Here is a 13,355-nt window from a genome sequence, read left to right on the forward strand (position 1 = left end):
CAGGAACCGGCGCTGGGGATGCCTAGAAGGAGGAAGGAAGCCTGGCACCCGGTGGACACATGCCCCCAGACTCCTCCTGGGTTTTTTCTGTGCTCCCTCCCGGGCACAGGGCTATGGCTCCGGGTTTTCATGATAATTTGCTAATGTTTTATGGGCCGCGCCACTTGTCTCCGTGGGGAAGGCTGTGTCTCCTTCTAGCAATGCCAGAGAAGGCCTAGGAACAGAAGTGTGGCCATTGTCTGACTGAGGGGGCTCAGAGGAGACCTCCCGGCCCACAGCTGGAAAGCTGAGGAAGGCCCTGCTGGTCTTGGAGCTGGGAAGAGGCAGGGAGGCTGGCCTCGGGCTGGTGGGTGGGTGGGTGTGGGCAGGCTGTCGGATAGGAAGGAGCAGTTTGATAAACAAATTGTCAGGAAGCCACCTTTGGGTCTGGAGATTGTGAAATATCCCGCTCTGGTTCGCAGGCAGCCCCATGGGCCCAAGGCTGATATTTTTCACATACCTGAAGGCTGTGTTTAGCCATCCTGAGAACAAGAGAAAAGGGACAAGCCCTTTGGCCAATGTCTCTAAAATGCCAGAAGCATAACTGCTCTGCAGAGGCAGGACCAGACATTTTACTGCTGGGCTGAGCCTCAGCTGCTGAGAAATGCAGTGAGAGATACAAGCAGGCCTAAGCTCTTTCTCTTCAATACAGTCCCTTTGACCATGGGCGCCCACTGGGGCAGGTGGCGTGGGCGCCACCCTGAAAGAGAGATCTGGATTCAAGTCCCCCTCCTGGCCAGCTTCACTTGTCTGGGTTGTTTAGCAACATGTGGGGTTGTTGAACCAGAGAACGCCTAGGAACATTCACTTCCCTGGGTCTTTGACTTGGCCCTCTCCTCTCTGGATCTCCGATTGCTCATCTGTAAAATGAGAAGGGTTGAATTTGAGGTTCTTCTAATCTAAGAATCTGCAAGTTTCTTCTAAAAAAGCTACAGCTGAGAAGCAAGGTCATAAAAATCAGTACCTTCTGAGGCTGTGTTTGAGACCAAACCAGGTTTTCTCAACCTCCTTCCATTTCAAGGCTGTTGGCATGGAGGGGAGGAAAACAAAGCCAGGGAGATGGAAATGAAATATATTTATTTACTATATATTTGTATGAGTCATCTCTGTGCCATCTTCCTTTGTGTATTGCATAGCTGTGCTAAGCAGGCAAGTGTAGCTGGACTCCTTCTGCCTTTCACAGCCCAAGAATTTTGCCTCTTGATTTTGACAGCCTGGAACAGGGCTGAGGCTTCACACTAGGCTCAGGAAAAGAGCAAAATTAGGTAGACCCGATCACCTAGTGGGCCACAAATTTGCATCCATCTGTGCTCTCAGACAAGGAAGAATGTGAAGTGCCTGTCACTTCTCACTATCTCTAGGCAGGGGAAAATGTATTTATGGGAGTCCTTTCTCACTAAACGACAGAAGAGAAAGATGGCTCATTTATTTTTCAAGGAACTAAGAAATAAGGTAACAAGCAACAGACCCTGCTTTTTTCTCTCTTTAGAATCATAAACTCTTGTCCCATTAGCAACACTGAGTATTCCTTAAAGAAGGAGATTTTACTTAAAAAAAAAAAAAAGTAGTAGAAGTGAATACTGCAGAAGAGGAGGACTAACAAAAATGCCATTTCAGCCTCATATACTTTTTCTAAGTGGGGAGAGCATGTTTATTTTCCAGGAGCAGTGGAAAATAAACATTGTGACTCAGGCAGCCTGGGGGTCCCTGAGGTTCCCTATGAGGAGGTGATTCTCTAAAGGGCTACCTGGGGACAAACTGTGGAGAAACTCCTGCTCAGGGCTTTGGGGCTGGGCTCCCTCACCACTGAGGCTCTTCCCCACCCTGAGAGTCTTCAGAAGGAAAGAGTAGAAATCAGACCTTGCAGGAGTGATGGTGTGATGGGGTCATAGGTCACAGCGACAGAGCATTGGCATGTGGTCCTTGGGGTGACCTGATGTAAGCAAAAATGCTCGCCCCATTACCATGTGAGATTCTTAACTCAATCCTCATGCTTGAAATCAAGCCTAAGAGAAACTGTCACTCAGTTTTTTTCTTTGGCTTCCACTTCCTAAATCCTCACTCTACCAGCCACTAGACGACGCATTTCACCAGCACCATCTCCCCAAACTCTCACATCCACCCTGTCAAATGAGCATTATTGCTCCAGCTTTGCAGACTTCTTCAAGTCACATGGCTAGTTTTTGGGTTGTGAAAGGTACTTGGATATATAACATTATCGACAGTGTACGCCATTCCTAATCAACTATTCAAATGTCACCATTGAGATGGGGACAAATCATGAGCTTATTATTATATTGCTGGTCACTTTATCTGGAGAAGAGGTGCCTGGGCTGTAGGCTTGGGACAGCGTGTAAGAGTTGATATTCCTCAAGCCCTGCCATCAGGTGGGCCCAGGTTCTAGTTGTGTTCTCACTTACTGGCTGTGTGGTCTTCAGGATGCTTGTCTCATCTGCAAAATGGGAATGATGGGATCTTCCTCCATGTGGAACGGAGATAAGTGTTCATGTGTCATGTGCAATTCAGAGAGCAGTACCCACGACATAGCTGGCATGGTGTCAGCGATGGTGGCCAGGCTGTCATTGTCACTGCCGTAGTCATTGTGGTTCTTACCATTGTTGACTTTATGACATTAGCGAGCAAGTCACTCAACCTCTCAGATGTCACACCTTTGTCATAAATTGAAAGGAATGTAGAAATGTGATCTTGAGGACAAGACAGGAGGGTGAGAGATTGCTTTGTTAATATATGTAAATTTTTTATTAATAAGAAACATGTCTCAGATGGTTTAAAAAAAAAAAAAGCAACAACAGGGGAGTGCCCAGTCAGTGACTTCTCAGAGTACATTTTGATTTAGTTTCATCAGAATTCTTCTGAAATCTAGCTGAACTTCAGCACACTGCAAAACAGGGCTGTGAGAGAGGGGGGTAGTTCTGGAGATGTAGAGTAGGGTGGTGGTCCAGGCCTGGGAGAATGCAACAGGTGGGCTCCAGCCATCTGAACCAATAAGGGAAGGGGAAAGAGGGCTCCTTGCAGAGAGAAGAAAACACCAAAGGCATGAACAGGACACCCAGGGATAGTACTGAGATCATGGCCCCCATGGGCCAAGGACTTCAGGGAAAACAGAGCCATCATTTCTACCTTGGCCTCTGTGAGGTGGGTCTACCGTCCAGCCTTTCTGTCCCCCTGCACACACCCAACCTAATTCCAGGGATCTGTCATTTGATTCCTGATGTGCTGAGGCAGCCTCCTAACTGGTCTCCCTTCACCCACTCCAGCCCACTTCAGTGCCCCATCCACTCTCTGCATCACCCTCTGCTTAAAATACACATCCCATTGTTCTTAAGATGCGAGAGGAAACCCCTCAGCAAGGCCTGCAGTGTCCCCCGTGGCCCAGCCTTGCTCACAGCCCCAGCTCATCCACACATGCATCCACTTTCTCCGCAGCCCCATCATGTCCACCTCCTCTCACTCCCCTCCTGGAAAGCTCCCTGTCTCCAGCACCAGACCCTCTGCCCACCACCCCTCTTCACCAGGCTGGCCTCCTCACCCCCACCCCAACACCAGTCCAGCTAACACTCCCCCAATGATGTTCTCCTCCTGTTCCTTCAGAGCCTTGTCTCTGGCATTACACACTCACCCCTGTGGTCGCATTTTCCTAACCCTACAGATCAAGGAAAGTCTGACCCCAGACCTCTTGCTCTCACATAATCCGCAGAGCCCCAAAGGCCTCACCACCTAATGTGCATTTTCTTAGGCAACAATGAATCTTTGGTTATTTCCTGTCAGTGTCGCCCATTCTGTCTTGGCCCCAGGAGTTCCCAAGACCTGGGAATCAAAGCCAGGGGAGACTGAGTTGACCCCAGAGCATCAGATGCCCTGAGCACCAGAGTCAGTTCTGTGTGTCATAAAATGCTGTGCTTCACTTGGTTTGGAACTCCCAGAGCTCCTGAAGGCCATGGCTTTCCTAGGCACAAAGCCAGTACTGGCTCATTCTCGAAGTTGGAGAGTGACCTGCAGAACACATAAAATGGTACCAAGAGCCATTCTCCCTTCATTGGCTTCCTCTGATGGTCTCTTCCTTGGCTGTTGTTATGGATTGGCATGCCAACAAGCTACTTTTTTGGAGTAGGCTTTGTTTTGTTGAAGGCCTCCCAGGTGGCACTAGTGGTAAAGAATCTGCCTGTCAATGCAGGAGATACGAGAGAGACGTGGTTCGATGGTCCCTGGATTGGGAAGATCCCCAGGAGTAGGAAATGACACCCCGCACCAGTATTCTTGCCTGAGAAATTCCATGGAGAGAGGAGCCTGGGGGGCTACAGGCCATGGGGTTGCAAAGAGTCAGACATATCTGAGCATTGTTTTTTTGAAGAGAGCAATAAAGAGGCATAGAAACCTCACAAAGGTGTCATGGGATAAGCAGACAGCACACTGGGGCAGTAAAATCCTAAGCTTTGGGGTATGGATTCCTGAGTTGAAATTCAACATCTATCATGTATTCTCTTTATAATCTTGTACAAGATAGATCATGTCTCAACCTGAATTTTTATGATTATAAAATGTTGGCAGTAGTGCCAGATGGGTTGTTGTGAAGATGAAGTGAAATAGCATGAGAAACTCCTTGGTGGTAGGTCTCAGGGAATGAAGTTGAACCTGAAGTTGCATTGGCCATTGAGTAGAGCAAAGTTTTGAAATGATGGTGTCATAAGAGCCAAACCCTCTGGTTCAAAACTAGCCTGTTTTGCTAGTATTGTGGCCATCACTGGGTTCAGCACACAGGAGAGCCGTGGCTTTCAGGAAACCTTCAAGAAAATGATTAACCTGGTATTGTATATGGCATGAGTCTAAAAGGGCAAGACAGGAAGTTAGGATCCTAGATGAGAGATAATTAACCTAGTTCTGAAAAGGTCTGAGAGCCAGGATTTGAGTGGCTGTAAGAATAGAACTTGGGCAAACTTCAGGAGATGATGAGGGACAGGGAGGCCTTGCGTGCTGCAGTCCATGGGATTGCAAAGAATCAGAAATGACTGGGTGACTGAACAATAACAACAATAGAAATAAGGGGAAAGATCCTTTAGAGAATGAAGTCTGCATGGCCTTGCACCTGATTGAGTTATAGGGCAAAAAAGAAGAGGAGTCTATCTTAGGGTCCTGGCAGGGAACAGATGCGTGATTTGAGGGGATTTAACGGAAGCCTTTGCAAATATCTGAGAAGGATGTAGAGAAATAAACAAGAAGCCAGGATGGCCAAGGACTATGAGGCTAGAAACAGTGGCCCTTACTATTCTTACCACATCTGCCCCCCAGACTGAAAGAGGGGAAAAAAAAGAAGCCAGAGACCCAGTAAGCTGTAGGGAAGGTACTGCCTGGTGGGAGTTGTTGCTCCTGGCAGGCAGGCAGCTCATGGTAACACCCCAAGGAAGGAACCAGGGGAATAAATATCCTGACCTCTCCTCTCCTTCCTCCCTTGGATTTCCTACGGTACCCAATCCAACCAGGAGCCAGAGGGCAAGGAAGGCAGCTGGGCCCCCACCATAGTCAGCCTCCCAGGGTAGAGGGGGAGCAGAGTGGACCTGGGGAGGCAAGGGATTTCAGCATCGAAGACACCCAGCACAGGAGCAGCAAGACCTCCCTCTGTTCATGTCATTGCTCACATCAGGAGCTCTAAGAATTTCTAGAGAAAAGGATCTATTGTAAATGGCACAGGAGGATGCCCTCTAAAGACATTCTAAATTTGCAAAATAGATGGAGTAGAGATGATTATATACTTGATAAGAATAGAGATTAAAAAAACACAATACTTTCTAAATGAATAGAGCACTTGTTGACAAATGACCACTTGAGGCTAAGGGAGCGTTAGAGGACTAATATAAGGAACAATGTTAAAACCATCCCAAATGAGTGTAACACATCTCTCAAATCACAATGTGATTTCAAGAGTACTTGTATTGCATAAAGGAAGTGATATCAGTTCTGAACTCTTTCATTCCTATCTGGCAAAAACCTTATCTGACTGAGATATCATCTGGTGTCGTGAATGTGAACAACTGGCCAATACCCAGCGTAAGCCAGATACCATTGTAAAGAACAGAAAACAACCAGAAGTGTGTAAGCACCTCTTGTTGGGTGCTTTGCCAGTTAAATTGTTTTCGTGGAGTTCTTAAGGGCATAGACTGGACCTAGATAGCTGGGTTCACATTCCAGCCCTGCCCTTTCCTTGCCGTGTGTGCTTGGGCAAGTCACTTACCTTCTCTGTACCTCCGTTTTTCATCTCCAGTGATAATCACAGGGGTATAGTAATAGTGCCTCTCTCATAGAGTTGTTATAAAGAATAAATAGGTTAACAGCTGTGAATTGCTTAAAACAGTGCCTGGTATATAGCAAGTGTTTATAAAATGAATAAAAATAGTGTGTATTATGCTAGAGCTGCTGTAATAAAGTGCCTCCAACTGGGTGGCTTAAAGAATAGAAATGTATTGTCTCATGGTTCTGGAGCTGAAAGTCCAAAATCAAAGTTTCTGCTGGTTGGTTCCTTCCAAGGGCTGTGAGGAAAGGACCTGCTCCAGGCCCCTCTCCTTGGTTGTGGTGGCTGTCTTCTCTCTGTGTCTCTTCACATCGCCTCTGTCTATGCATATTTCTGTGCCCAAATTTCCCCTTTTGATAAGGACACCCGTCTTATTGGATAAGGGCCCACCCTAATGACATCATTTTAACATGATTACCTCTGTAAAGACCACATATCCAAATAAGGTCACATTCTGGAGTACTGGAGGTTAGGACATCTATATATAAATTTGAGGAAACACAATTCAATCCATAAGGCATTTGTTAAGTAAATGACTCCTCAAGGAGAGGATTTCCCTGTGGATCAGTCTTCCCAAATACCAGCTACACCCTGGGGCAAGTGTAGGATGCTGATAGTTGGTTATCTACCTAGTCTTGATGTTTAAACTCTAATTTTACCACCTCTGAGCAGCAGAGATGGAGCCTGCCCCGGAGAGCTTGAAGGGAGTGATCACACGTAGGAGGTGCCCAGAAAAGAGGACCGTGGTGACTCAGTATTCCAGTCTCTCTGCAAAACACACACTCCCCACCTTACCCCTCATTTTGGTCATTATGCACAGCTGTAGCATTTCAGCAGTGAAACAGAATTTATAGTCATGGAATTGTTTTTCAGTCTGCCTGGTTCCTAGGAATGTCTAAGAGGGGGAACAAGAATTAGATTGTTCATTTGTTCACTCAACAAATATTTACTGACCACCAACTCGGCACCCAGCATGTTGCTGGAGACACAGCAGTAAATATAACAGACACGGTCCTTGTCTTCATGGATCATACAGGTCAGCAAAAGGGGCCAGCTGGTGGCCTGCATGATAGGATGTGTTTTATGTGGCTAACACCAGGCTTTCAGTGAATTTTAATTATTTGCAAACACTCAGAAATCAAATTAGGATTTCTAGCTTCTCTTTAAGGACAGCATGAAAGACCTTGCATCCATTCCCCTTTGTTCAATAGTCAGTAGAATTGCCTGCCTTGAGGGGGCATGTACTATTCTCTAGAGAGCCACAGTTGCCACCTCTATAGGAAGATAGGTGTCACACAAGGACAGCTTAATACTTTTCTATTTCCTTGCCACTGTAAGTATTTGAATTTATTTTTAATTGAAATATAGTTGACATACAATATTATATTAGTTTCAGGTATACAGCAAAGTGATTCATGTATGTGTGTATATATATATATATTTTTTTTTTTTCCTGATTCTTTTCCATTACAGGTTACTGTAAGATATTGAGTATGGTTCCCTGTGCTACATAGTAAATCCTTGTTTGTCTATTTTATATGCAGGCATTTGAATTTTTTCAACCCTAGTCTAGTATATGACCCATATAACATCAAACACAGAGATGAGGAAACCACAGCATATTGTTCATCATGGGAGAAAGTCCTGTCTGGAGTTAGCAATTGATTAACACCGCCATGCCATAAAGTGCTCTTGAAGTGGGCCAGACCCTGCTTATGTCCTTTTTTTTTCCCAGCTGACACATTCCCAGAGGGTGATATCATATCCTTTTGGATACAGTTGGGCAAACAGTGCCCCACCCCCAACTCCTAGAGGTCAGTTTCACTTCCAGAGGAATCTGTTAGTAGGGGTTGGGCACAGACCAAAGGATAGCAGCTCTGGATAACTGGTCCAAGTTCTGGGTGCCTTTATCAGCCCAAAAGTAGGACCCTGGGAGCCTGGACTGTTCCAGAGGTTGTTGTGACATATGGGACATGCCTGGTCCAGTGGAGGACATCTAATCGCCAGCATGAGCCCCATATCTGTAAGGTCAGTTTATACACCCACTCAGCTAAAGGGTGATTACTGAAAGGTCACACCTTGACCCAGAATGGCTGTGTAAGGCCTCTCTGTTATGATGGGGGTCTCCTACTTGAGAAAGAAAGGTGAGAAATCGGGTAATGCCAACAAAATTTCTTCAGTTGAGACCAGATTTTTCTTCATTTCTCTGGAAGAAATCAGGATAGTAAATCATTCATGGAAAGCACAGCACAGTACGTAGCACATTGTTGTTGCTCAAAATATATTTGATGATTTAATTCACTAACGAAAAGCCCACTCTCTTTTCCTTTATGAGGATCTCTCTTAGCTTCATCTTTATGATCATCTGCTATGTTGCCCACCTGGATATTCCAAGGCACTTCAAATTCAAACTAAAATTTAATAAACTTACTCTTTTTTAAATTAAAAAAAAAAAAAAAGAACACCTTCTTGTACTCTGTGGTCCCAGTTGATTGCTAGAATCTCCATTTATCCAGTCAGGAAGTTAGTAATCAGAAAGTAGCCCTCATCTGCATTTCCGTTTCCTCCTGTGTTCAGTCTGTGTCCACATCTGGTCGTTCCTACCTCCCAAATGTGACCCGAACTCTTCCTTCCTCAGCTGCCATCACTGCCCTGTGTCCCCAGCACCAGCCGTGGCAGCCACTGGAGTAAATGGTTGGGGGAGGGGCGGGTTGAGCTCAAGTTCAGTGCAGGCATCAGAGCCGTGTGGGCTGCTGGACAGTGTGCTTCCAGGCTGCAGGGGCAGGAGGGGTCGTAGCACTGCTCTGCATTAGCCTGATTAGGCCGTCTGAGCATTGCATCCAGGGCGGAGCATGCCCAGCAATGGTGGAGGAGAGGGCCCTGAAGGAGCAGTAGGGATCCTCCAGAGTCAGCCCCACACATTGGTTCTGTGTCCCCAAGAGAGTATAGATGATCCCTTGGCGATTTCACACAATGCTACTGGATTGTGCCCTGCAATCCAGAAGTGTTAGCCTCTTTTCTGAGTGCCTCTCCAGCCTGACAAGAGGTCCAGACAGGCTCCACTTTGCTGTCCTGTTGCTCGCTGTGCTGTGGTTACTGCTGTGTGCTCGTGCCACAGCCCCACCCCCTTCTCTGGCAGAATTCCACTCTCTGCTGTCTGTATCATTTCAAAAGCTTTTTCCTCGCATCTGCTTGATTTTGTGCAAAGCACAGGTCTTTCTCCATGGGCTGTTATCTCTTGCCCTCACCCGCACCAGCAGGGCCAATGAAAGGACTGCTTTGCAATGGTCTAATGACACAGTTGATCTATTTTAAGCACCTGAAGCACACTCCACCAAGTGCCAATCTTCCCGCAGCAAGCTGCTCTCAGCGTGCGGGGCCAGGGCCAGCTCGAGGTCTGCTGCTGCTTTTTGAAATCTGGGGAAGCAGCCCAGGGATCCGGACCCTGCCCGTCCAAGGACGATCTAAAGCAACCGTAAAATTAGATATCTTCACAGTCCGTATGAGGTATTCTGCAAGGAGAATTGCCTGTGGTGTCAGAAATGTAGGGCACAGGAACCTCAAGTGACCATAAATTCCTCTTTCAAAGGGCAGAAACAGAGCCCAGGCCCATTCCAGGTAGGGAGAAGGGACCTTGGAGGCAACATTTCAGAAACAAAGAGAAGCTCAAGCCCCATCAGAAATGCCTGAGCCTTAGACCCATTTTTCCTCCTCCTCCTAATCAAGAGACATTCTTTTCTGATTATAGCCTACCTGAGTGCAATTAATTACAAATATCATTTATTTAATCCTTGCAACAATCCTGCCTGGCCCTTCCCTGCTCTGTATCTAAGGACGGTCCCCCGTGTGACAAGGACTCTCACCACTCTACACAGAACTCACCGTTGTTGGTAATTGTATTAGCCATTGGCTTGTCATTTCTGTCTCTTATCCCCTTTTGGACTATAAGCCACATGATGGCTCTGTGACAGGCCTGTTTTGTTCACTGCTGAGTCCTCTAAACTCATTACAGCTCTTGGCACAAAGTAATGGCCACCAGTAACCATTCATGTTGGTTGAGCATTAAGTGTGTGCCAGGCACAGTGCTAAGGTCTTCACAGATATGAATGCATTTAACCCTCACAGAAGACCTATGAGGTAGATGCTAATAGTATCCTTGTTTTACAGAGGGGCAAACCAAGGCTCAGAAAACAGGTCTCTGGTCCTAAATCTCATATTTAACAAGTAACGATGCCCTGAATGAATATGTGAATGGGAGGATCTAACATAGACTATTAAATACTCCCATTTTGCATAAAATGGAAATGAGGTTCAGAGGTACAGTCTCCTGGCCTCAGTCACACAAGCTGGGAGGTGGTGGAGCAGGTATTTGAAACCACGTCGCGCAAACTCCAAGGATCTTTTCCCTCCTTCCTTCTTCCTCCTCTTCACTATCTTTCCCCATTTTACTGTGATGAGAGTTATGGGGTGAGGGGGCAGTACAGGTTGCGGTGGCTAGTCTTTTTCCTGTTGGATGTCCCAGCACTCCTCTCCTGTTCACTAGGGCAGTGACACAAATCCCTGCTCTCTGCATGGTGACGTACCAGATGCCGAGGGATTGGAGATGCACAGGAAAGAATGTGACCTCAGACAGCCTCCTTCCAGCATCACTCAGGGGCAGACACGAGCAAGGGTGACTGTAATACAGTAAAACCCTCTTGGCTGTTGAGAGGGAAGGAAAGAGTGAAGAGGGAGTCAGGCCAGATTCTCCTGAAAGAGCTGTAGACTACTTTGTGGAGAAGGTAGCATTCACTCCAGATCTTGAGAGGTAGCTTGGATGGGGAAGAAGGGCGTTCCTGATGGGCTCGTTCATCCACTCTCGCAGGCAAGCTTCCACATTCGCTTGTTGCACAACTTCTGCATCCCAGACCTGTGGCTTGGTGGGGAGGGTAAAATAAACAGATACAAAATAAACAGAGGGTTTCAGGAAAGGTCAGCAAGTCCGGTTGTCTGTAATCAATGAAGTATGAGGTGGACGGTGAGGAAGAAAGGTGGTGGGTGGGGTTGGCGCTGGTGAGGATCAGATCTTTGAGAGTTGCACATGCCAGGCTAGAGAGTATTTGTTACAGTCTGTGACCAGTGAGGAGCCATGAGAGGTTTTGAGCTGAGCAGTGACCCCCCTCAGAGCTGTGCATTATTTAGGAAGATCTCCCTGGTAACACGTACTTGATGGATAGGAGAGCCCAGAGGCAGCAGAGGCTGGCTGAACACCAGGGAGCAGGTGTGAACGGATGAGAGGGGAAGTCGCGGGGAGCAGAGAGGATGAGCTGGTGGGTTCCCTAGGCACGCTGTGCGTTGCTGTTGGTGTCACTGCTCTTGTACCTTCAAGTGAACCTGTTAATCTGATTCTGGTGGCTGGGACGGTGCGAACTGATACTTTGAAAATTAGGTTACTAACCAAAGCAGGATGCCTTTGATAGTGTATTTGATAAGCACTTGAGCTGTGGAGTCAGAATGCCTGGGTTCATATTCCAGCTCAGCCACTAACTAGCTGTGCAACCTTCTGTGACTTTCTTTACCCCCGTAGCTTCAGCTTCCTCTCAGAGCAGGAGGGATAGGGAGGGCAGAGTGAGGGAATGGGTGTTAGATGCTTAGCACACACTCAGTAATAATTAATGAAATACAGTTGAATGTGTTGAGAAAACCCCTTTTCAATAAATAAATTAATCAACACATGGCATGGTTAGGACCAGTCACTGCTTAATCATTCCACTGGAGAGAGGAAGAGAGGTATTGATAGCCTAGGACTTTTATTTCGCTAACATTTAATTTTATTTATTTGTTATATGTCAAACTATATTCTAAACTTCCATGAATTGTCTCTTTTGATCCAAGTGTGAGTCAGGAATGAGATTAATGTTGAAGAGGACAATCCTAATTGAATAGGGAGAGTGTCATACCAGGTCAGGAATTGACAAACCTTTCCTGTAAAGGGCCAGGTCGTAAATATTTGGGGCTTTGCAGGTCATATGGTCTCTGAGACATAGAAGCAGCCCCTGATAATATGTGGTCATATGGATGAGGCAGCAGTTGAGTCACTAAGGTTGAGGGGGATTTAATCTGTGGGCCAGTTTGCTGACCCTTATGCTAGACAATCTCTAAGGTCTCTTCCAACTTTGAAATTCCAGTCTGAAAGGAGGACACAGGAATACCTAATCTCTCTTACTTAGTTCATCTTTGTAACTATAAGAGAACTTCACCTTAAATATGATAAGGATTACACTGGAATGATAGACCCAGAAAGGACTCTAGAAGGCTGTCTGCATTCTCTTTGTGGCTTTGTTTTCTGCACAGCCTATAATTCATACTCTGGGATTACCTGACTCATCTCATGTGACCACTAAATGCCAGGGTGCACAAGCTGCCCTAGGGTCTGTTGAGTAGATAGCTCTTGATACTCAGGTCAGAGACTCTCCACTTGCGAAAAAATATACAGGGCAGTATTCCACGCCAGTGCCTCCATGTGCAAAGTGAAGTCTCCTCCTACTTTGCTTCTCATTCACATTTCCTGCTCAAAGCCCGCATTCCTCTGTAGTGAAGTACGATAGCCGAATTGTCTGTCCAGCTTGTTTTATTATGTCTCCTTCTGATTCCTTACAAGAACTGCCCTAACTCCTTGGAGTACAAATGAGCTGTCAATTGTGGTGTTCTGCCCCTCCCCCAGGTGGTGGCACATGACCTAGACTAGCCAATCGGAGTATCCCATCTATCTATGCCACAAGGATTGTTCATCAGTGGACATTAGACCCAAGAGAGGTCAACCACAGTATTCCCTGGAGTTGGATAGGGAAATACTAGAAAAAAATATTCACTCCATTAAGGTTGCTGAGCTGAGACTCTCAGAATACTAATGGGCATTCCTGTCCAGCATGTGGGAAGAAGCTGTTTGGAAAAAGTTATAGCTCTGACCATATAGTAAAGCCTCTGAATACAGCCAGATCTGAATGCAGAGGCTGCCCACCCCACCCATAGA

At 46.4% G+C, this 13,355-nt stretch overlaps 1 protein-coding gene across 2 annotated transcripts in view; it reads left to right on the top strand.

Annotated features, from left to right (window-relative positions):
* Positions 1 to 13,355, top strand: part of ABLIM3 (actin binding LIM protein family member 3) — a 172,544-nt gene that overhangs the window by 42,034 nt on the left and 117,155 nt on the right. The gene's annotated exons all lie outside the window — the stretch shown is intronic.

The sequence above is a fragment of the Giraffa tippelskirchi genome, chromosome 6 (genome assembly GCF_054371585.1).
Source record: "Giraffa tippelskirchi isolate mGirTip1 chromosome 6, T2T-mGirTip1v1.2.pri, whole genome shotgun sequence".
NCBI lineage: Eukaryota > Metazoa > Chordata > Mammalia > Artiodactyla > Giraffidae > Giraffa > Giraffa tippelskirchi.